The sequence below is a fragment of the Bubalus bubalis genome, chromosome 13 (genome assembly GCF_019923935.1).
Source record: "Bubalus bubalis isolate 160015118507 breed Murrah chromosome 13, NDDB_SH_1, whole genome shotgun sequence".
NCBI lineage: Eukaryota > Metazoa > Chordata > Mammalia > Artiodactyla > Bovidae > Bubalus > Bubalus bubalis.
The window spans coordinates 30,528,736-30,554,826 of record NC_059169.1 but is presented as its reverse complement, the minus strand read 5'-3'; the positions used below and the strand labels follow the sequence as shown (position 1 = coordinate 30,554,826).

At 35.6% G+C, this 26,091-nt stretch overlaps 1 protein-coding gene across 5 annotated transcripts in view; it reads right to left on the bottom strand.

Moving 5' to 3' along the window:
• SLITRK1 (SLIT and NTRK like family member 1) overlaps positions 1-26,091 on the bottom strand; it is a 548,961-nt gene that overhangs the window by 476,560 nt on the left and 46,310 nt on the right. For 2 of the 5 annotated variants that reach the window (XM_006047973.4, XR_006544018.2), the window contains exon 2: positions 18,477-18,644. The gene's annotated coding sequence lies outside the window, so the exon portion shown is untranslated. The other 3 variants (XR_006544017.2, XR_006544020.2, XR_006544019.2) reach the window with 3 other exon arrangements.

Sequence of the window (26,091 nt, the reverse complement as noted above, 5' to 3'; positions counted from 1 at the left end):
GGTTATTGATATTTCTCCCGGCAATCTTGATTCCAGCTTGTGTTTCTTCTACTCCAGCATTTCTCATGATGTACTCTGCATATAAGTTAAATAAGCAGGGTGACAATATACAGCCTTGATGTACTACTTTTCCTATTTGGAACCAGTCCATTGTTTCATGTCCAGTTCTAACTATTGCTTCCTGACCTGCATACAGATTTCTCAAGAGGCAGGTCAGGTGGTCTGGTATTCCCATCTCTTTCGAATTTTCCACAGTTTATTGTGATCCACACAGTCAAAGGCTTTGGCATAGTTAATAAAGCAGAAATAGATGTTTTTCTGGAACTTTCTTGCTTTATTGATAATCCAGTGGATGTTGGCAATTTGATCTCTGGTTCCTCTGCCTTTTCTAAAACCAGCTTGAACCTCAGGAAGTTCACAGTTCACATATTGCTGAAGCCTGGCTTGGAGAATTTTGAGCATTACTTTACTAGCGTGTGAGATGAGTGCCATTGTGACGTAGTTTGAGCATTCTTTGGCATTGCCTTTCTTTGGGATTGGAGTGAAAACTGACCTTTTCCAGTTCTGTGGGCACTGCTGAGTTTTCCAAATTTGCTGGCATATTGAGTGCAGCACTTTCACAGCATCATCTTTCAGGATTTGAAAGAGCTCAACTGTAATTCCATCACCTTCACGAGCTTTGTTCATAGTGATGCTTTCTAAGGCCCACTTGACTTCACATTCCAGGATGTCTGGCTCTAGATGAGTGATCACACCATCGTGATTATCTGGGTCATGAAGATCTTTTTTGTCCAGTTCTTCTGTGTTTTCTTGCCACCTCTTCTTAATATCTTCTGCTTCTCTTAGGTCCATACCATTTTGGTCCTTTATCGAGCCCATCTTTGCATGAAATGTTCCCTTGGTATCTCTAATTTTCTTGAAGAGCTCTCTAGTCTTTCCCATTCTGTTGTTTTCCTGTATTTCTTTGCACTGATCGCTGAGGAAGGCTTTCTTATCTCTTCTTGCTATTCTTGGAACTCTACATTCAGATGTTTATATCTTTCCTTTTCTCCTTTGCTTTTCACTTCTCTTCTTTTCACAGCTATTTGTAAGGCCTCCCCAGACAGCCATTTTGCTTTTTTGCATTTCTTTTCCATGGGGATCGTCTTGATCCCTGTCTCCTGTACAATGTCATGAACCTCATTCCATAGCTCATCTGGTACTCTATCTATCAGATCTAGGCCCTTAAATCTATTTCTCACTTGCACTGTATAATCATAAGGGATTTGATTTAGGTCATACCTGAGTAGTCTAGTGGTTTTCCCTACTTTCTTCAATTTAAGTCTGAATTTGGCAATAAGGAGTTCATGGTCTGATCCACAGTCAGCTCCTGGTCTTGTTTTTGCTGACTGTATAGAGCTTCTCCATCTTTGGCTGCAAAGAATATAATTAATCTCATTTTCATGTTGACCATCTGGTGATGTCGATGTACAGAGTCTTCTCTTGTATTTTTGGAAGAGGGTGTTTGCTATGACCAGTACATTTTCTTGGCAAAACTCTATTGGTCTTTGACCTGCTTCATTCTGTATTCCAAGGCCAAATTTGCCTGTTACTCCAGGTGTTTCTTTACTTCCTACTTTTGCATTCCAGTCCCCTATAATGAAAAGGACATCTTTTTTGTGTGGTAGTTCTAAAAGGTCTTGGAGGTCTTCATAGAACCGTTCAACTTCAGCTTCTTCAGCATTACTGGTTGGGGCATACACTTGGATTACTGTGGTATTGAATGGTTTTCCTTGAAAACAAACAGAGATCATTCTGTCTTTTTGAGATTGCATCCAAGTACTGCATTTTGGACTCTTTCGCAGCTGCCCGGTGGAATCTTTAGGGTTTTCTATGTAGAGGATCATTTCATCTGCAAACAGTGAGAGTTTTACTTCTTCTTTTCCAATTTGGATTCCTTTTATTTCTTTTTCTGCTCTGATTGCTGTGGCCAAAACTTCCAAAACTATGTTGAATAGTACTGGTGAGAGTGGGTACCCTTGTCTTTTTCCTGACTTTAGGGAAAATGTTTTCAATTTTTCACCATTGAGAATAGTGTTTGCTGTGGGTTTGTCATGTATAGCTTTTATTATGTTGAGGTATGTTCCTTCTATTCCTGCTCTCTGGAGAGTTTTTATCATAAATGGATGTTGAATTTTGTCAAAGGCTTTCTCTGCATCTATTGAGATAATCATATGGCTTTTATTTTTCAATTTGTTAATGGGGTGTATTACATTGATTGATTTGTGGATATTGAAGAATCCTTGCATCCCTGGGATAAAGCCCACTTAGTCATGGTGTATGATCTTTTTAATGTGTTGTTGGATTCTGATTGCTAGAATTTTGTTAAGGATTTTTGCATCTATGTTCATCAGTGATATTGGCCTGTAGTTTTCTTTTTTTGTGGCATCTTTGTCAGGTTTTGGTATTAGGGTGATGGTGGCCTCATAGAATGAGTTTGGAAGTTTACCTTCCTCTGCAATTTTCTGGAAGTGTTTGAGTAGGATAGGTGTTAGCTCTTCTCTAAATTTTTGGTAGATCTCAGCTGTGAAGCCGTCTGGACCTGGGCTTTTGTTTGCTGGAACATTTCTGATTACAGTTTCAATTTCTGTGCTTGTGATCGGTCTGTTAAGATTTTCTATTTCTTCCTGGTTCAGTTTTGGAAAGTTGTACTTTTCTAAGAATTTGTCCATTTCTTCCACATTGTCCATTTTATTGGCATATAATTGCTGATAGTAGTCTCTTATGATCCCTTGTATTTCTGTGTTGTCTGTTGTGATCTCTCCATTTTCATTTTTAATTTTATTGATTTGATTTTTCTCCCTTTGTTTCTTGATGAGTCTGGCTAATGGTTTGTCAATTTTATTTATCCTTTCAAAGAACCAGCTTTTGGCTTTGTTGATTTTTGCTATGGTCTCTTTTGTTTCTTTTGCATTTATTTCTGCCCTAATTTTTAAGATTTCTTTCCTTCTACTAACCCTGGGGTTCTTCATTTCTTCCTTTTCTGGTTGCTTTAGGTGTAGAGTTAGGTTATTTATTTGATCTTTTTCTTGTTTCTTGAGGTATGCCTGTATTTCTATGAACTTTCCCCTTAGCACTGCTTTTACAGTGTCCCATAGGTTTTGGGTTGTTGTGTTTTCATTTTCATTCATTTCTATGCATATTTTGATTTCTTCTGTGATTTGTTGGTTATTCAGAAGCGTGTTGTTCAGCCTCCTTATGTTGGAATTTTTAATAGTTTTTCTCCTGTAATTGAGATCTAATCTTACTGCATTATGGTCAGAAAAGATGCTTGGAATGATTTCAATTTTTTTGAATTTACCAAGGCTATATTTATGGCCCAGAAGGTTCCGTGTGTGCTTGAGAAAAAGGTGAAATTCATTGTTTTGGGCTGAAATGTCCTATAGATATCAATTAGGTCTAACTGGTCTATTGTATCATTTAAAGTTTTGTTTCTTTGTTAATTTTCTGTTTAGTTGATCTATCCATAGGTGTGAGTGGGGTATTAAAGTCTCCCATTATTATTGTGTTATTGTTAATTTCCCCTTTCATACTTGTTAGCATTTGTCTTACATATTGCAGTGCTCCTATGTAGGGTGCATAAATATGTATAATTGTTATATCTTCTTCTTGGATTGATACTTTGATCATTATGTAGGTGATTTTCAAATGAACATCTTTAAAACTTATTTATCCAACTGTATAAACTGAAAACAATAATTATACATTTATAACTCAAAAGAAAAAGTGAAATCCTATGTAACCACCACACAAATCAATAAATAAAACATTTCTAGTACTTTGGAAGCTTATCTATGGATGCTTTACCATCACTACTCCATCCCCTTTGGAAAGACAACCACCATGAAAAATAGTAAGAAAATAGATTCATTTTGCTTGGACTTTATCTAATAGGAATATACCTGAATTACTTTGTGTCTTGTTTCTCTTGATAAGGAATTTGAGTACTGCACTTGTAAATTATAAACTGATAAATGAAGAGGTAACAGCTGAACTAGATACCTTCCACTGAAGCAGGTATCAAAGCAGGATAAACTAGAGTGGTTGAGAACATAATTTCAAATAAACTGAGGTCTGGCAACATTAAGCAACATTTTCTACTTGGGTTTTTCAAATTTCACATTTGTGAGTGCCTTAATCTATGGTTCCTCAAAATTTTAGTTACATACCATAACAAGTTTCATATTTCTCATAGATGTTATTCTCCAGTGCAATAGCCTTTTCATTGCCTTTTCCATGCCCTTTCATTGCATTTATTTATTACTTCTGGTTTATTTTTGCACTTAAACAAGATTATAAAATTGTTAAGGACAAGGATTATGTCTACAGTGTGAATACCTAACACAGTGTTTTACAATTTACAGCTATTTAAGTATTATTTGTATAAAAGAATTAAAGAATTACTTATTCTTGGCATCTCACTTTCATATTCTTCATCTCATTATTATAGTAGGACTTATAGTCAAATATAATTTTAAAGTAGTAAAACCAGTATGTCTTTTAAGCAAACTTTTTATTTTGAAGTATAACATGCAAAAAAAAAAAAAAGACAAAAAAAAAAGAAAGAAAGAAAGGCTAAATCATGAGTATACAAATTTTCAGAAAGTGAACCAACCTATGTAACCAGCATCTGGATCAAGAAACAGACTGCAACTGCTTCCCTTTAGAGCCCCTCATGTCCTCTTTCACCCCCGCCTTTCACAAGTAACCACTCTCCTACCATCTAAACACCTAACTTTGTCAACTGCATTTTTGAGCTTCCCTGGTGGCTCAGATGGTGAAGCATCTGCCTGCAATGCGGGAGACCCGGGTTCGATCCCTGGGTTGGAAAGATCTCCTGGAGAAGGAAATGGCAACCCACTTCAGTATCCTTGCCTGGAGAGTCCCACTGACGGAGGAGCATGGTAGCCTACAGTCCATGGGGTCACAAAGAGTCAGTACTGAGAAGAAACTTGGCTTTAGAGAAGTAAAGTGATTTAGGAAAATCAGGAGTAGTGGGCGATGGAGTGTGCAAGGGTAAGAGGCAAGGTAAGGGCAAAGCCTTGATTTGAATATGTATATTTTTATCATACAAGAGTCTCAGTGTCCCATGGAGGTGTGCAGGTACTTTAATCAGGCTACACATCGAAGTGGCAAAGAGAAAAAACAGAGGTTGAGAAGTATTAGGCACCTACTTAGATATTAGAAGGTATCTAAGAAGTGCTATTGCAGAATAGAAGATGTAGCCAGATGAAATTAAAGAGGACTAGACCAGTTTCCAAGTGCTCTGTATGGGGATCCTTGAATAAATTCCAAGGATCTGTTTCCTGGGCCACTTCCTCATACTACCTTTCCCTCTTGGACTAATTTTAGACTTGAGCACTTACTGGACAGTAGATGGTGAGAGTAGGGTGGTTTGGAGTGATGTCAATGTGTAGCTGCTGCTGCTAAGTTGCTTCAGTCATGTCCGACTCTGTGCAACCCCATAGATGGCAGCCCACCAGGCTCCCCCGTCCCTGGGATTCTCCAGGCAAGAACACTGGAGTGGGTTGCCATTTCCTTCTCCGATGCATGAAAGTGAAAACTGAAAGTGAAGTCACTCAGTCGTGTCCGACTCTTAGCGACCCCAGGCTCCTCCACTCATGGGATTTTCCAGGCAGAGTACTGGAGTGTGTTGCCATTACCTTCTCGGGTCAACGTGTACAGACATGCGTTATTAACATTATTATGAATCATAGTTCCCATTATATAAAGACTTCACACATTTATCCATCTAGCCTACTACTGGTGACATTTAGGGCATTTTCAATTATTTTCTATTAGGAATGATGATTTTGAATTCATATTTATACCTTTCTTTTGCATATATTCAATCACTTTCTTTTTATGTAGTATATTTTCCTTAGGAAAGAAATTCCTGGGTTACAGAGAATGAATGTGCTTAATTTTTTAGATCCTGCCAAATACTTTTCCAAAGTGATTATAGCATTTTTATGCTTCTGTCATCAGTGTATAAGAATGCTCATTTCTCTACATCATTATATTGTCAGTTTCTAATTTCAGTCATTACTAAGTGTAGAATAGTATCTAATTGTGGTTACAATTTGCATTTTTCTTATGACATGAATTTAAACAGCATTTCTTCTATTTCTTGACAATTTTGATACCACTGGTGAAATGCACTTATAATTTTGCTCTTTTTTCTTTTGTTTTGAAAATTGTGAATAGGTTTTACCTGTTACTTGTATGGTCTAGATAAAGTTCTTTATCATATAAAGTGTAATTAGTTTGAACATTCAGTGGACTATCTTAAACTCTAGTGACATCTTGCATCTTATTTATGAATTTGGCAACTTGTGACTTCTCCTCTCTCATTTTTCCTTAATCAGTCTTATCAGAAATATAAAAACTTTATTATTCTAAGGAAGGTTAAAACCTTGTAAAACATCAAACTACAGCAAGTTTAGATAGAATTCTTACTATCATTGGAAATATCTTTAGATTTCAAGCTCTTAACCTTTTCAGTATTATGTTACTGAGATAGTTTAGAAATGGTTTAAGAATATAAACTTACTCAGTTTTTTAAAAATATAAATTATATAGTAATGATTTTCAAGTGAATGAAAACATCTGATCCAGTCCCTCAAATCTTCTAACAACCTAGAGAGCTGAGTATTATAAATTTCAATTTGGAGTTCAAAAATGTTTGTTAAAATGTACATATTCAGGTGCCACTTCACAAATACCTAATCAGATTCTCTGGTAGTGTGGTCTAGGAATTTGAGTATTTAATGCAGTTGATTTATATGTACATTCAAGTCTAAGGAATACTGTACATGAAAAATGTCTCTAAACAAGTATTTATCATTTGATATACTTTATTAATATTAAATCATAATTGAAATGGTAGAAATAAATCCTTATATGACTACCATGTAAAACAAACAGCCCTTACTAATTTTACCGCTATTGAGACTTTATAGGCAGTTACTCAAACTGATTTTTATGAATCCAGAGGATTTATTATAATACAACCTTCTGCCTCTATAAAAGAGTTAAAATATTTTTCTCAGAATTTTATTTCATCAACTTCTATGGACTTTCGCATGTACAATGTGGCTACTTGGAATCCATTTAAATCAAGACTTTGAGACTTTGTGTTACAGAAGCACCCACAATGTCATGTTAATCAAGTTAGTCCAAACTTTAAAAATTATTGATGGAGAAATTTTTATCTGAGAGACTCAAAAGATGAACAGTATTTGCCTTATCTATAATTACAATGCAGGAAAACTATAAAGTTGGGCAAGATACAGAACACTCTTCTAGGGACCATTTGAATTTATAAATGGATTTTAATCAGCTATCCTAATCATGAAATAATCAATATGTTTTGGTAATAGTATACAAATTTCCTGGTTAGATTAATGCTTTCCCTTATCTGCACCTTGCAAAAAGACTAGTCAGTTTTGTTTTTCTTCCTTGGGAACTATTTTCAATACACCACTCTGGTCTGAGAGAAACTTAGTTTACAATTTAATAACCAAGAAATTATACAAGGTTTCTCATTAAAAGATAAATTTTCATGCATTATTCCAAAGTTTTCAAAAGGTTAAACTAATATTTTAAAATCAAAACTGTCCCAATTTATAATAGGATTTAATCTTGACCAAAAATTGTACCCCTTGCTTTAAAGATATTAATCTACATATTTTAAATTTTAATTATATAACATTATAAGATGTCCCATGAGGTTTAGATTAATTCCTCCATTGTCACTATGTAACATTTGACCTTAAAACTAAATTTTTCATATTCACATATACATATACGACAAACATTTCCAGCAGGTAGTCACCAAGCTTAACTTTACAGGATATACAACTAGATTGAATTTTGTAGGAAAAAAATGACACCAAGAAGGCAAGCCTTAGAACCAAACTGAAAAGAATAATTTCAGTTACTTTAACAGTCCTGCTTTTATACTCCAGAACACACACCCAACAATTCAGGCTGTCCTGTGTAAATGTACTAATGAATTTAGAACTTAGACATTCATAAATGAAAGATTTAACATTGAAATTCACTGACCTATCTCTCAAAGTGACACATTTCCAGATCCAGACAGAAAACTAGATAATTACATGTAAAAGAGTGAAATTAGAGCATTTCCTAATACCATACATAAGCTCAAATGGATTAAAGATCTAAATATAAGCCCAAATAGTATACAACTCTTATAGGAAAACATAGGCAGAACACTCTCTGACATAAATCATAGCAAAATTTTTTGATCCATCTCCTAGAGTAATGACAATTAAAAAAAAAATAGCAAATGGGATCTAATTAAACTGAAAAGCTTTTGCACAGCAAAGGAAACCATAAACAAATGAAAAACAACCCACAGAATGGGAGAAAACATTAGCAAATGAACTGACCAACAAGGAATTAATTTCCAAAATACACAAAAAGCTAATGCAGCTCAATATCAAAAGAACGAAGAACCCAATCAAAAAATGGGAAGAAGACATAAACAGACATTTCTCCAAAGAAGACGTAGAGATGGCCAAAAAGCACATGAAAACATTCTCAACATTATCCATTATTAGAGAAATACAAATCAAAACCACAATGATGTATCACCTTACTTAGGTGAGAATGATCAGCATCAAAAAATCTCAAACAATAAATGCTAGAGAGGGTGTGGAGAAGAGACTCCCCCTATGCTGTCAGTAGGAATGTAAATTGGTACTACCATTATGGAGAACAGTATGGAGATTTCCTTAAAAACTAAAAACAGAGCTAGCATATGATCCAGCAATGCTACTCCTGGGCATACATCCGGAGAAAATGATAATTTGAAAATATAGATGCACCCCAGTGTTCATTGCATCACTATTTACAATAGCTAGGACATGGAAGTAACCTAAATGTTTATCGCTGGATGAATGCATAAAGAGGATGTGGTACATATTTACAAGGGGATATTAGTCATAAAAAGGAATGAAATAATGTCATTTGTAGAAACATGGATAGACCTAGAGATTGTCATACTGAGTGAAGGCAGTCAGACAGAGAAAGATAAATATCATATGAAATCACTTATGTGTGCTATCTAAAAATATGGTACAAATAAACTTATTTACAAAACAGAAATAGAGTCACAGATGTAATAAACAAACATATAGAGGGGGGATAAATTGGGAGATGGGGATCAACATATATTTACATGTCCAAGAAATGAACATGTATAATAAATAACTGTATAGACACTTCGGTAAAGGTAGTTCAACCACATTTTCAATTAGCAAAAAAAGACTTGTTAGTTATCAAAATTTGGCAAACTAATCTATGGGATTAATTCATTTAGGTGGATTTAATTCAAATGTAAACAAATAAATAAAAAATTCTGGCTATGAGGAAGTTTCCAAATGTTACCTAGGTTGTTTTTGCTTGTGTAAATATCCTTGCCTTCCTCTGCTGTCTGATACAGTTGCTTAAACATTAATTCCCAGTGATCATCCTGAGATGTCATCCAGCAGATGGCATGTCAAGTAGAAACAGTAGCCTCATAGTCAATTTAGCCCCTCTGGGAATGTGGTTCAACCCAAAGGAAAGACAGGAATTATTGTGAAGACAATGTTTTTATCCTTGTTTAGTGGAAAGGCTAACAGATGGATACCAGTAGCCATTACCCAAAGTTGAACAGAATATGCATTTTTACAGCTGAAATCATAAGTTTAAGAAACACCTACAGATCATTTAACTTGTTTTACCTAATATCTGCATTAATTTGGTTTAGGGGAGACTGTTATTCCTGATTAGTTTTTGGCTCATCAGTTTGCTAAAGAACAAGAAATAAAAGTACACACAAAACAAGAGAGAACACATCTTGTTGTTCCACAGGCTGGTTTATAAGCAGTTGTAGTTTATAAACTCTTGTTTTGCTTTTTCTCAGTTACTAGCATATAAAAGGTGAAATTACCTTGTATATGAATGAATTCAAGTTATTAAACTAACTTCAAATTATTGAAATGTACAATCTAAACTAATTTCAAATTATTGAAATGTAGACTCGCACCTTGCCAAGTCTTTAGAGTTAACTTCTATTAACGTAAAACTGAGAAGTTAGAGTAACTACCTAAATGGCACTAGAAATGAAAGAAAAGTATAAATATAAAATATAGGACATTCTAAAAGACAAGGACCTGGCTTTTGCAACAATCAATAGTAGAGAGTAAAAGGAGTGAAAGGGACACTATTGCAGATCAAGAGACTTGATAAATACCAAACAAAATGTGGCCACATATATAAAATCATCATTGAGACAATAAGGGGCACTTAATTATGCTTTGGGTATCAGATATCAGCAAAGAAGTGTTTTTAATTTTTAGGAGCTTTCACAATTGTTGTGTTTATGTTATCCATGTTTGGGGCTAAGATTGTCCTTCTTCTTTTGCTTTAGCTGTGTTTTAAATTTTTCATAGTTATTTCAACTAAAAGATTGTATGTGTGTGTGTGTGTGTGTGTATATATATATATATATATATATACACACACACACATATATATATAATGGAGTCCCTTCTTAAAATTATTGAGTAACTCTTCACAAGTGGTAGTGGAAATTTCAGACACTTTCATTTCTAAATAAGGCCCTCTATGAACTAGAAGTTCTTACTTTTCTTAGTCATTTACTCAAACCAAATTACTTCAAGTTTCAGAAATAGTCATATATCAGAACTATTTGCCTTTGCACAGGCTTTACCTTCTGTCTGATTGTTATCTGCTATTTAAAAACAAAAACAAACAAGAAAACCTGACTTTTTTTAAGAGCATGTGTTAGTCTTGCTCTAAGGGAAATCACCTCTGATTAAATAGCTGAAAAATGCACTCTTGTATAGAAAAAAAAAAAAGAGAGAGAGAGAGAGAACACTAGTCATTAGATACAAATGAAAAAGAAGATCTGGTTAAAAAACAAAACAAAACATTAAATTGAATGAGACATATACTGAAAGCCAACTGGGCAGATGGGTGGAATTTAACGCCTCTCTTTAGATGCAATTTGTATATACATATATTAATACAATTAGGCTCTTAATCCAACCAAGATTTATGTTAATTTAAAAAGTTTGCTTTGTTTACAATTTGATATGTATCTTCTTTGTATTCCCATAGTCTTGTTCTTGTGACAGGATACCTTATTCATCATTTCTTAAATTCTCTTTTGTGTGATTATATTTAAGTTGAAAGTCTGATTGATTTCATAAGATTTATAACTTTACACCTAGCACAATGTCTGACTTACTCTACATACTAACTAGGCATTGGGGAATTTGTTTTGAATTAAAGAATTATTTAGAAGATAATGAGTATGAGAATATACACACAAACTTTAGGCAAACCCAGGTCTATTAAAGCGTTAATTTTTAGTAAAGGAGTGGAAAATTAAAATATTTTTATGTGCATTTTCTAGGTACTGAATGACTTTGCTACTCTTTTAAAGATGATCAGTACTGTGCTGACTCTGAAAACTGGTCCTGGTTTATTTTTGTTTTTTTACATGTTTTATGGCATAAGCAGTTCAAAATCAGTTTTAATATACACCAGTTTCTGGTTTTTAACTTCACATCTTTGAGTTGTAAAATTTCCCCTGGGGATTAGAAATATATTCTTATATTCCTTGATCTTTTATATCTTAAAATGAAGGCCAACAAAGAGATTGAATAAAAATAGATAATACCAGAAATAGTGTATCACTCAATTGATAATGGGTAGCTTGTTAGTCAGAATTGAACAAGACCTTTGATTGAGGTCTACCTGAGTGGCAGGCTCAACACTGAAATAAGAAAGGAAATCAAATTTCAAGTCAATCAGATACCACAAATGTTAAGGCGAGAGAAATTTAAACGAAACTCTTCATGGCTTCCATGAAAGGAAAGGCCTTTATAAATATGACTATTTATAACTAGAAGTCCTTATAAAATAAAAAAATACATTTTTGAATGTAACTGATAACAAACAGAAGAAATAGTTAATACTTGCAAGCATTGTCCTATGGAATTTTTGAGGATTATGTGATTTAGCACATCAGTTGTGTGATAAACTAGAAAGAACTTCAACTTTAGAGAAGAAAACTAAGATGCATGAAAAGCAAGCAATGCCTTCAAGCAAGTAAGTCATTGATGTGAATTTCAAAGTGAGAATTTATGCTCTAGATCTTTTTTTCTGAATTATTATTCTGTATAATACAGTCAGCTAACCTCCACAATTATGTTGAAAATTCACAAATCCCAATTAAGTACTTAGCTTAAGAGTGATATGGAAAGAATCTTTACTCTACTTTAATTACAGCTAAATTGTTACAGCCATGAAACAATCTCTTCTCAGGGCATGCTCATATGCTCAATATATTTGTCTCTTTCTTCTATGTATTGTTCAAATTCTATCCAAACTTCAATATGTAATTTAAATGCTACATTATGTACTTCACTATATAAAAAATATCTCTTTCTGCTTTAGGTTATTGTAGCACTTTCTCCATAATCTTATTATGAAACATAATATCTTACAAAACATTATACTTTATGATAGTGAAAAGGGAATACAATTTAAAGATCTAAATTCCGACTCTTCAACTAGCCACAGATATAGACTTGGTCTTGGGGCCTCCGAGTCTCGCTTTTTTCATCTTAAAATTAAAGTTTATAGCCTGACAACATAATAAGTATGATAGTTTATACAAGGTATACAATACAGAGTCTGAAACACCATAAGAACTAAAAATATGTTCTCCTTTTTTTTTTTTTTTTTCTTCATTAATCTGAGAAGCATCAGTTGTGGGTTTTGTCACACTTGTTAGAACTTTGGCATTCTCCTTGCCTTCATGCCTGCATGCATTCATTATTTGTTGGAGGCCCATAATGTACAAGACACTACATTAGAAACTAGAGAAATATTTGTATACAAGTGAGCTAGAGATACAACTACCAAAAAATCTTCATGGAGCATGGTGCCTGTCTAGCTTCAGGTCAAATTAATAGTGATTTCTTAACAAGAATGTATATCAAGTATATCAGTGTATATCTCATATCTCTTCTTCTTATAATGGCATTAGTTCCACCATGAGAGCCTTATCCTCATGACTTAATCTCACCTAATTACTACCCAGTATCTACCTCCAGCTACCATCACATTAGAGATTTGGGTTTCAACAAATGAAATTGGGGTAAGACAAAAGTATTCAGTCCATAACAAATGTGTTAGTGATAGTTCTAGAAGCTAGCCAAAGTAAGGAATTCAAGCACTTACACATTTGATGTTATTTAAAAGAGAAAATAAATAAGCTGCTCAGAACTGGTTTTTTATTTTGATTGAAGTTAAATATCTTCCTGTGCTTACTCATAAAATGAATCAAGTAGCATGTAGTGAACAATGACCTTCAAAGCATGACTACCATCAATACAAAGACAAGTTACATTCGGTGCTTTCTTAAAGTATATTTAAAATAAGCTAGTGACATAATGTGGAGAAGGCAATGGCACCCCACTCCAGTACTCTTGCCCGGAAAATCCCATGGACGGAGGAGTCTGGTAGGCTGCAGTCCATGGGGTCACGAAGAGTCGGACACGACTGAGCGACTTCACTTTCACTTGTCACTTTCATGCATTGGAGAAGGAAATGGCAACCCACTCCAGTGTTCTTGCCTGGAGAATCCCAGGGATGGGGGAGCCTGTTGGGCTGCCGTCTGTGGGGTCGCACAGAGTTGGACACAAGTGAAGCAACTTAGCAGCAGCAGCAGCAGCAGCAGTGACATAATGCATGGTAAGAGTTTAATCATTACAGTTCTATGCTGAACCAGTCTTTTACCTTAGGTAAATTACTTTCTGTTCTGTGACTCATTTCATGTGTCTTTAAAAGGAAGATATTAGACTAGATAATTTCTTAAGCCTTTTCAGTTCAAAATATATTGAATAAATTTTGTATAATTAATTTGCCACAGTTGCTAACCTATATCATCATATACTCAATAAAAAATGTCCTAGAAGACTGACATTGCCACTACTTCCAAACCATTTTGCACAAGAATTATTTCTATCATTTCTTCAAAATAAGTTTGATTCACATGACAGATAAATAGATGAAGAATGGGAGAGAGGCAGGGCTGGTCTTATAGTTAATTGCAGTGGAAGTCCCAGAACTCAGTTTCTCCCACAAGCCTGCCCTTAGTTCTGCAGAGTTGTCTCTGAGATAATTTTACTAAACACTAGTACTCCAAAACAAGACTGAAAATAATTGTAGTGAAAGTGTTAGGTAGTTAGAGTTAAAAAAAAAAAAAGAGTCCAAAATGGCCACTAAAAAATGGCAGCTAACAGGCAGACAAAGGAATGAAACAGTTTGCACAAAACAAAAAAAAGGGAAAATCTACAGCCTGGAGTAAAACATTTTGATGGGGAAAAATCATTCTCAACATGACCCCTTCCCTGTTTGATCTCAAATACAAGCCCTATTTGACATGGAACAGAATGTATCAGTCTCTGCAAACTGCTTGGGTGAGGAACAAAGGATATAAAGAGAAAAAAACTAAAATGGGCTGGGTCCCCTCTCACATCTCAGGAGGATATTTTCATGTTACTTGTTTAATAAATCTTGCTTTCATGAGCTTTCCTAGTCTGTCATTTTAATTCTGTCACTAAAACAAGAAAAGGAACACGGAAAGAGCCACACTTGACAAAAGAAGCATATAGGCATTGAGCCCAGCCATTCCCAGGCTTAAATTCTGAATTTAACATATGTTAACCACATAGGGGCACATTCAGGTTCTATGATGGCTTCACACAATCTGGGAGGTTATCTTTTTAAAAGGAAGTCATAGAACCATAAATACAAAACTGTGTATAAGATCCTCCCAGCCAAGAAGGGATTGGATGTTGAGGGGGAGTCCTCAAGTTTAGCTGAGTGACTTAGGATATTTAGTGAATCTAAACCTCAGTTTCCTCAGCTTCCAAATGAATCAAGTACATCTCTTGAAGGTGACTATGAGAAGTAAGTTAGATAATGTTTGTATAGCATGTAGCAAAGAGAAAGGAAATTCAGTATGTATTAACTATACTATATTTGTGTCAAGGTTTTGTCAAAAACCAATTATACCAGACAAAGCTAAATAGACAAGAAAGTTCTTGTTAAAAACTATTGAAATCTCTCTATGGGAGACAGATTGATTCAACTGTATTGAAACCACAGGCAGGAGGGTTTTAAGCACCAGGATGAGCTAGTGGAAAAGTACTAGAGAACAAGCTAGCAGAAGTTGATCAGTATAATTAGGCATCTGTGTTTACTCACTGGCACTTATCAAAGTTGGTTCCTCACCTCCCACAGAGGCTAGAGGATAGGAATGTTCAAAGTTTTCCACTGAACTATAACTATGTTATATTCTTATTTAATGCCAGCAAAGCAGAATGGGGATATATCTTGGACAGTACAGAAACTGAAAATTTTCTAGAAACTTTCAAGTTTCTGAAATATTTATACTGATGATGCTTTACCCATACAAATAACCTAGGGAGGGTTAGGCATCTCTTCTTATTGGACAACATATCAAATAATCCTAATTATTTTTAATATATCTCTTTTTAAAAGGCAAAAGAAAAATTTTTGTGAATTTCCAGGGATCCTCTGGAAAGTTCCAAAGTCAATTTGAGATCAAGCAAATTTCATTTGGAATCCTATTTTGAGATGGCAAAATATCAGAAGTTTTTAAAAATTCAGAATATTTGGGCACTTGTAATCTGATCATGAGTCACCAAAACATTACTTGGCTACTTATTTAACCAAAGTATCAGAGGAGTTTAAAAGGAAATATGGGTGGTAACATGATTGAAAAAACAAAATTTATAGCTCTTTTAAATGTGAGAAGAATTGGCTCACTTAAATAATCAATACATATTCAAGTCAACATGAAATATAGGAAGTTATTCAATAAAACACAGAAACTTTACTTTCTAGGAAAGTTACTTATAAGGAAAATAAAACCTTTTACAATCATATTAGGAACAAACCAATAGTCTAAGAAACTTTTGGCATTTAACAGAGAGAACACAAAACTCTAGTTTTGCATCAGGACATCACTGATACTAAAGGTCATTAAAAAAGTAAAAAAAAAAATTAACCCAGTATTAACTAGCTCTGACCACACAAAATTATTCTGCAAACCTACAGAGATTCTTACCATTCAGATTTTGTCATACACTTTCTTCTCACTCAAGAGCAACAAGTCACTTTAATTTACAATGATATTACTTTTTTCCCCTTAAAATACACCCAGCATAACTTACATACTTTTTTTTTTAAAACAAAAACACTTCCTACACTCTTAATATACTTTGCATACAGAATTGTTTCACTTTATCCTAATTGTTTCTGGTAGATTCATTTAGATATGTGGATTATACTTTTTAACCACTAGCAGGCTATGAAGCAAACAAGGAAATAGATTGTTGTGAACAGCCTTATATCAGAATTCTATAGCAGACAAGTTTATGAATATACCGTCTCACAAATTTTAAATAGGTATATGCATTCTTATGGCATACTTTTTCCATATGGCAGCAATAATATATTTAATAACAGACCCAATATTTTTAGCCTCTAAGTAACAAAAATATAAGAAAAAATTATACAAAAGATGCATGCTTGGAAGAAAATCTATGACCAACCTAGACAGCATATTAAAAAGCAGAGACATTTTGTCCAACAATGCTAGTCAAAGCTATGGTTTTTCCAGTAGCCATGTATGGATGTGAGAGTTGGACTGTAAAAGAAAGCTGAGTGACGAAGAATTAATGCTTTTGAACTGTGGTGTTGGAGAAGACTCTTGAGAGTCCCTTGGACTGCAAGGAGGTCCAACCAGTCCATTCTAAAGGAGATCAGCCCTGGCATTTCTTTGGAAGGAATGATGCTGAAGGTGAAACTCCAGTACTTTGCCCACCTGATGTGAAGAACTGACTCATTGGAAAAGACCCTGATGCTGGGAAAGACTGAAGGTAGGAGGAGAAGGGGATGACAGACGATGAGATGGTTGGATGGCATCACCAACTTGATGGACATGAGTTTGATTAAGCTCTAGGAGTTGGTGATGGACAGGGAGGCCTGGCGTGCTGCAGTCCATGGGGTTGCAAAGAGTCGGATATGACTGAGCGACTGAACTGAACTGATACAAACTTCAACTACTGCCTAACAAAGGTTTTAGTAGATTATTTTAGAACTTACCTAGATATTTCATTGATATTACTTAATTTAGCATAAGCCTAATATTTTCCTTAACAAAAATATTTTGGAAAGTATTTTTAAGCAGGAGAAAGCAATGGCACCCCACTCTAGTATTCTTGCCTGGAAAATCCCATGGACGGAGGAGCCTGGTAGGCTGCAGTCCATGGGGTCACTAGGAGTCAGACACGACTGAGCGACTTCACTTTCACTTTTCACTTTCATGCATTGGAGAAGGAAATGGCTACCCACTCCAGTGTTCTTGCCTGGAGAATCCCAGGGACAGGGGAGCCTGGTGGGCTGCCGTCTGTGGGGTCGCACAGAGTCAGACACAACTGAAATGACTTAGCAGCAGAAGATATACTTATGGTTGAAATATAGTTATTCAGAATAAACGATCAGAATAAGATATATAGTCTTAAATATCTAGTAGATATCTGATCATAAACCCAAGTAGAATTTTAAAAGTATGCTTTTAATATATTTGATCATGATAATTCAGAAGACCACTGTTTTTATTTTTATGTGGACTTGATTTTTTAATCATTTGGATTAATTTTATAAGATTATACATTATTTTTGTATCATGCAAAGCTCAGTGTGTGTGTGTGTGTTTAATCTGAGAAGTTCAGTAATATTTATTTCTCTAAGCCTATTGTAATAGAGTTCCTTTAACCAGAAATTATAAGTTAATTTAGTAATTCCATCCAGAGGCAGGAAAAACATCAGATCATATAGTGAACAGGAGTCTTTAAAGGAGGAGAATTAGAAGAGTAAGAAATTCCCATGGGGGAGAGACATGCCAACTAACCAACCAAAAGTCAAACACAATCTCAGCACATGGGGACTTCCCTGGTCTTCGGTGGCTAATACTCTGAGCTCTCCAATGCAGGGGGCCCAGATTTGAACCCTGGTCAGGGAACTAGATCCCACATATCACAACTTAAGATCTCACATGCCACATCTAGAATTCCACGTGCCACAGCTAAAAATCCCACATACTGCAATAATGATCAAAGATCCTACATGCTGCAACTAAGATCTGGTGCAGCCAAATTAATCAATAAATATTAAAAAAAAAAAAAAATGTCTCAGCACATGACAAGTACTCTAAGTACCATAAAACCAAAGTTCAATCAAATGAAATCTCATTACCATCAAAAATATGATTAGAATTAAAGTCAGCTACTTACCATGCTTCAGGGGTCAGATGTCTGAAGTACTGAATCAGAAATCAATGGTTCCCTGATCTATCAGTCAGGAGTGAGGATAGAGGCTTTAAAGTTGAGCACCAGGAGCCTTGGGTGAGAGGCCTGAGGTCTAGTGATGAAACCTATCCTATCTGAGGTGTGACACCAGAGCTGTCAAAGAAAATTTGCAAAAGACAGAGTTAGGTTGGCAAGGTTACTGGGGAGAAAGATTAAGCTGAACATCACAGAAACAAAAGGTGAGTGGGTTTTCAAGTGCAAAAGTGACCTTGTGAAAAATACTAGAGGGCTTTATTTAGGTCCTCAGTTCATCTAATGTGATTAGGCCACCTCTGCTTGTTAATTGGAACTTACTGAAATTAGATTCCAACCCTCTTACAGAGACCAGGAAGTAGGAGTACAAGTTCCTTTAATGTTGTAGTTCAAAGGATGTCTCACAGGTCCTTGAAGACATTTCTGGACTATCAAACTGGTAAGAGGCTTTGAGATCTATATACACTTTAAGGGTCATTGACATCATCAAAATTAAGCATGTCATAAACCGTCATTAACTGAAACAAATACAATTCTTAAAAGGCAAAATAAAAGCTATTCATCTTACAGGTTCTTTTTTTTTTTAATCCCTTTTCTAATTGTATATCATGGTTGCTCAAAAATAAGGTATAAAGTGAAAAAATCATTAAGAACACAGAAATCAGATTCAGTATCCGGAGGGCAATCAATGTAACTGAAGAACACAAGATAAAGAGTATGGGAAAGAAATCAGGTTATAAACAAAGGTCAAAGGGAAAAGAAATAGGAGAGTGAAATTATTCAGGCTCAGAATGCATAAATAACCAGAAGCAAGCAAAACAGAGGAGACAATGCCTGAGAGGATTAAACTTTTGCATGTGTTTAGTAGTTTTCCTCACTGCCTTAACCCAAGGAAGAGGAATTGGCTCATGCCTAGACCACAGGCTTCCCTTGGACCTAGATTAGACATGTACCAGAAATTAACTTGTTAAAGTTCAACTTTTAAAATTTTTATGAAAAATCTCTTCTGAATGGATTAACATGATTATATTCCTCAGTTATATCTTGATTTCTTTAAATACTCTATTAAACAATTACCAAATTTTCACTGTTATGTTTGGAAACCAAACTATTTTATGATTCACTGAATATGTGGTATGAAAGACTTTTTCAATTTTTGTGTTAAAACCCCACAGATTTTATTTCCTGGAGAAAAACACCATGCATCTCATTGATGACTCATAATATGTACAGATGACATGTCAACAGTCACCAAATATACTTTGCTCTAAAACATTTATCTATATATGTGTACACATATGTATATTACATATTTAGCTAGCATTTTTAAGGACTCAACTCAGCAGTGGTCACAGTATTGGAAAAGGTCATTCTTAGAATGAAAAGTTTTCATTCTAATCCCAAAGAAAGGCAATGCCAAAGAATGCTCAAACTACTGCACAATTGCACTCATCTCACACGCTAGTAAAGTAATGCTCAAAATTCTCCAAGCCAGGCTTCAGCAATATGTGAACTGTGAACTTTGTTCAGGCTGGTTTTAGAAAAGGCAGAGGAACCAGAGATCAAATTGCCAACATCCACTGGATCATGGAAAAAGCAAGAGTTCCAGGAAAACAACTATTTTTGCTTTATTGACTATGCCAAATCCTTTGTGTGGCTAACCCTAAAATGTGGAAAATTCTGGAAGAGACAGGAATACCAGATCACCTGACCTGCCTCTTAAGAAACCTATATGCAGGTCAGGAAGCAACAGTTAGAACTGGACATGGAACAACAGACTGGTTCCACATAGGAAAAGGAGTACGTCAAGGCTGTATATTGTCACCCTGCTTATTTAACTTATATGCAGAGTACATCATGAGAAATGCTGGACTTGAAGAAGCACAAACTGGAGTCCAGATTGCCGGGAGAAATATAAATAACCTCAGATATGCAGATGACACCACCCTTATGGCAGAAAGTGAAGAAGAACTAAAAGCTGCTTGAAGAAAGTGAAAGAGAGTGGAAAAAGTTGGCTTAAAGCTCAACATTCAGAAAACTAAGATCATGGCATCTGGTCCCATCACTTCATGGGAAATAGATGGGGAAACAGTGTCAGACTTTATTTTTGCAGGCTCCAAAATCACTGCAGATGGTGATTGCAGCCATGAAATTAAAAGACGCTTGCTCCTTGGAAGGAAAGTTATGATAAACCTAGACAGCATATTGAAAAGCAGAGACATTACTTTGCCAACAAAGGTCCGTCTAGTCAAGGCTATGGTTTTTCCAGTGGTCATGTATGGATATGAGAGTTGGACTATAAAGAAAGCTGAGCACAAAAGAATTGATGCTTTTGAAGTGTGGTGTTGGAGAAGACTCTTGAGAGTCCCTTGGACTGCAAGGAGGTCCAACTAGTTCATCCTAAAGGAGACCAATCCTGGGTGTTCATTGTAAGGACAGATGCTGAGGCTGAAACTCCAATATTTTGGCCACCTCATGCAAAGAGTTGACTCATTGGAAAAGACTCTGATGCTGGGAGGGATTGGGGGCAGGAGGAGAAGGGGACGACAGAGGATGAGATGGATGGATGGCATCACCGACTCGATGGACATATGTTTGCGTGAACTCCAGGAGTTGGTGATGGACAGGGAGGTGCTGCGAGGTGCTGTGATTCATGGGGTCGCAAAGAGTGGGACATGACTGAGAGACTGAACTGAACTGAACTGATTTTTAAGGACTAGAAAATAAAATGGGGCATAGAAACCTGACAGAATATGGCATGCTGAAGTTTATTTGAATCACTGTTAATAAATTATTTCTAGGCCATGAAAAATTTTCTTAGCAAGCAAAAATGTCATTTGTTATATAATAATGAGTATACCTAACCCTGCTTTATTTTTGGAAACATTAATAATGCCCATAAACTGCTGAAACACAAGAAACCATAAAATACTTCAGAAACTAAAAAAGTAAAATTGAAAATTTGGTCATTTGGTGTTTGTTATGGTGCACACAATATATCAAATATTTTCAGTTATTTTTAAATAAATATTTTGGAAATGTTTTTGAGCATGTATTAAACATTGACAAATATATTAGTGCAAAAATAACAAATGAAAACATATCATACATAGAATAACGGTACAGTTACTAGATTTATATAAATAATAAACAGCTTACTACAATAAACAGCTTACAGTAAACTGCACGATTTCCTGTAAGAGTGTTTGATATTATCTGTGCTACAACTCTCAATTTCTTTACTTCATAGTCTGAGAAGACAGGATATTTAGAAGCTTCTCTGGGGGACAAGAGTGTGTATTTCTAAAGACTTTTTCAGCCTACTTGAAAATATGTTTTGAGATACACTGTCAGTGAGTATTGCTCTATATTCCTTTTGCTTTTGTTTGCTACACAGATGATTAATTCTTCTTTCAGTGTCACTGATCAAATTAATTTATATGAGTGCATTCTTATTTTAAAATCTTCCTAATTTATTTCTTTGACGTCTTTCCCAATCTTATTCATAACAACAACAAAATATGTGGCAAGTGAGTGCATTAGAAATGTAGAAAACAAATCAGCATGTTGGGTCAGATCCATGATTGATATGCTTTGATCCTTTATCTTTATAATTGCATTAGGAATGAATTTTTGAAAATTCCCCACTGATTTTCCTCCAGCATGGCTGACTTTTTCATGGCATATGGCTGAATCTCACAAACATTGGTTCAATATTGATGGGAAGTTTCAAAGTTGAGTGGAAGTTGTTGAGCGGTCAAAACTGTTTTGTGTTCTGTAGAAACCAGGGTCAGATACATAATCCCTATTTGAGTTATACTATTTGCTTAGAGGATTAGTACTTCCTGAACTTAGATACCTTTAAGAAATTTTATTTAAAAAATTTAATTGTAGTTCCTCATTGGGTCCAGGATATAAGTCCTCTAAAGTTTGAACCATAGATAAACTCAAATTAGAGACAACCACTGTTCCCCAAAAAATCACACTGCCAGTCTTCCTACAGGTTAAGCTATTTACTTACTCATTTTTATCTGCCTCCCCGATTTTCTTTTTTAGAATGTATTCTCTCCAAGTAAGCTACCCAGCTTTTCATGCACACTGATAGGTATTCCTAGGTCATCAGAGAAGTTTGAACACATCTTCATTTTCCCCTGCAGAACCAATTTAGAGTCAACCTGAATAGTCCCCTACTGAAATTTAAAACTTTTTATATAGTCCTTCTGATTAAAATTATCCATCTTATGACACTCAAAATCACTACACTTAAATATGGATAGAAACGCTTTGGATTTATTGACTAGCTTTCTTCTTTTACTTTCTTCCCATCTATTGAATGTGAATATAATAAACACTGACCTTTTATTTTTTCCTCCAAGTGAAATTATTTATTCTTTGTTATTCATATTTGTATTCTAAAACTATATGTAAACAATCCCTCACCAATGATGGGAATAAAGCGAGTTCATTCTAGGTGAAATCATTTCCTCTGCTATGCTGAGTACTACAGAAACACGAACTTCTTTGTTTTTTATGTAAATTGAACTTGAGACTCACCGATGGCCTCCCAGCAGCTCAAGAGACATCTTAACCATTACACCATGGTACCTTGGTCTTGCTTTTAGCTAGCCTAGAATTTAAGAACATCCTGGAAGTAATATTGGCAAAAGTTTCTTTACTGATCCTCCCTACAGGAAAAAGCGTGGTTTGTTTTATTAAGAGTGAAAAAAATTGGACTTGTTCTAATTCCCTCGAATCTAAGTATGTTGGAGATTACAGGCTTATTTGATTTGCTCCTTGTTTTTGGTCTACTTTGGTAGACTCAGATTGTCTATGCAAGACCTCACTCACGTCACAGTTCAACCATAATGTCCAGACCCAGAGGTAGAAATGGCTTCAATTCAGGTCATGTTCTCTCACCCAGCCTGACTGGAACAAAGCTAATATGTTGCCCCTCAGTTTACATTTCTGCCTGTTGTTCAATTGGTTTAAAACTAAGCTTTGACTGTGATGTGATTAATTTCTAGCATTATCCCAACTATGTTAACATTTATTGAAAACTTACCATGCATCTCTCAAGCACTTTTCTTGTAACTTAATTTTCATGTAATTTCTTTATAGCAAACTCTGATGCAGGTATTAGTACACCCATTTTACTCCTGAACAAAACAGTTTCTGACAGTTTACATATCTTGGCAAATTTATTTAACTTACTACATCTAGTGCATAATAGAGTTCTTATCAGAGCCTCACATCCTTCATGTTTTGCATGAACTGAATAGTAAAAAGCTGATGGCCTATCAGAAACTCACTCAGTTCCGTTCAGTCACTCAGTCGTGTCCGACTCTTTGCAACCCCATGAACCACAGCACGCCAGGCCTCCCTGTCCATCACCAACTCCCAGAGTCCACCCAAACCCATGTCCATTGAGTTGGTGATGCCATCCAACCATCTAATCCTCTGTTGTCCCCTTCTCCTCCTGCCCTCAATCTTTCACAGCAACAGGGTCTTTTCCAATGAATCAGCTCTTCCCATCAGGTGGCCAAACTACTGGAGTTTCAGCTTCAACATCAGTCCTTACAATGAACACCCAGGACTGATCTCCTTTAGGATGGACTGGTTGGATCTCCTTGCAGTCCAAGGGACTCTCAAGAGTCTTCTCCAACACCACAGTTCAAAAGCATCAATTCTTTGGTGCTCAGCTTTCTTTGTAGTCCAACTCTCACATCCATACATGACCACTGGAAAAACCATAGCCTTGACTAGACGGACCTTTGTTGGCAAAGTAATGTCTCTGCTTTTTAATATGCTGTCTAGGTTGGTCATAACTTTCCTTCCAAGGAGCAAGAGTCTTTTAATTTCACGGCTGCAATCACCATCTGCAGTGATTTTGGAGCCAGATAAATAAAGTCAACCACTATTTCCACTGTTTCCCCACCTATTTGCCATGAAATGATGGGACTGGATGCCAGGATCTTAGTTTTATGACTGTTGAGCTTTAAGCCAACTTTTTCACTCTCCTCTTTCACTTTCATCAGGTGGCTCTTTAGTTCTTCTTCACTTTCTGCCATAAGGGTGGTGTCATCTGCATATCTGAGGTTATTGATATTTCTTCCGGCAATCTTGATGCCAGCTTGTGCTTCCTTGAGCCCTGCATTTCTCATGATGTACTCTTGCATATAAGTTAAATAAGTAGGGTGACAATATATAGCCTTGATGTACTCCTTTTCCTATGTGGAACCAGTCTGTTGTTCCATGTTATTTATGCCTCCCCCCAAATTATTAGAAGCTTGCATGAAATTGCACTGGAGAATTTTGCCCTCATTTCAATCCTCTTTTCCAGGGTATAACATTATGTGAAACAATTTCCAAAGACTAAACATACTTGTAAAATATTGTCTTAACTGAATGAAAGTCAGATTAAATAATATAGAAAATGTTATAATCAATGAAATCAAATAATTTCTTTTTCTATTTTCCAGTTGGTTTCAGTTATTGAAGTAGTTTTGCCAGTGGTACTTCTCCTTTGTGTAATATATATTATAATAACAGAATTGTCTTTAAATCATAATAGTAGAAGGGAAAATATAGCAAATTTAACCCATATATCCCCATCCACCGCCCCCCCCCCCCCCCACACTCACAGGACAGATACACACACACGTGGTTAAAACTGATTATAACAATATTGTGAAATGCTTTAGTTTTTATATTGATTTGGATTAATGATACCTTTGCATATGTGGATGTTCTGAAACATTCAAAATTATAAATGTCAATGGATTCTCAGGTCATCTAATCTATGCTATGGGCTTCCCTCACGGTTCAGACAGTAAAGAGTTTGCCTGCAATGTGGGATAACCAGGTTCTACCCCTGGTTTGGGAAGATCTCCTGGAGAAGGAAATGGCAACCCACTCAAGTATTCTTGTCTGGAAAATCCCATGGGCAGAGGAGCCTGGCAGGCTACAGTCCATACATGGAGTTGCAAAGAGTTGGACATGACCAAGCGACCTCACTTTTCTTTTCTTTTATCAGAAGTATAAGAGACTAATGATGATTATGTTACATGAGAAATTGTTTTTATGAAAAAAAGTGTTTCTTAAAAAAGTATTATATGATGAAAAACAAAGTTTTATCTAAGATCAGTAAAAGATAAGGATGCCCGGTCTTGCCACATTTATTCACCATAGTATTGGAAGTCCTAGGCAGAGCAAATAAGCAAGTAAAAGGAATAAATGACATCTAAGTTGGAAAGAATAAAACTGTTACTATTTCCAGATGACAAAAGCTCATGTGAAGAGTTGCCTCATTGGAAAAGACCCTGATGCTGGGAGGGATTGGGGGCGGGAGGAGAAGGGGACAACAGAGGATGAGATGGCTGGATGGCATCACGGACTCGATGGACACAAGTTTGAGTGAACTCCGGGAGTTGGTGATGGACAGAGAGGCCTGGTGTGTTGTGATTTATGGGGTTGCAAAGAGTCAGACACGACTGAGCGATTGAACTGAACTGAACTGAACTGAATATCAGATAGAAAACCCTAAAGTTGAAATAATTCAGTCATGCTG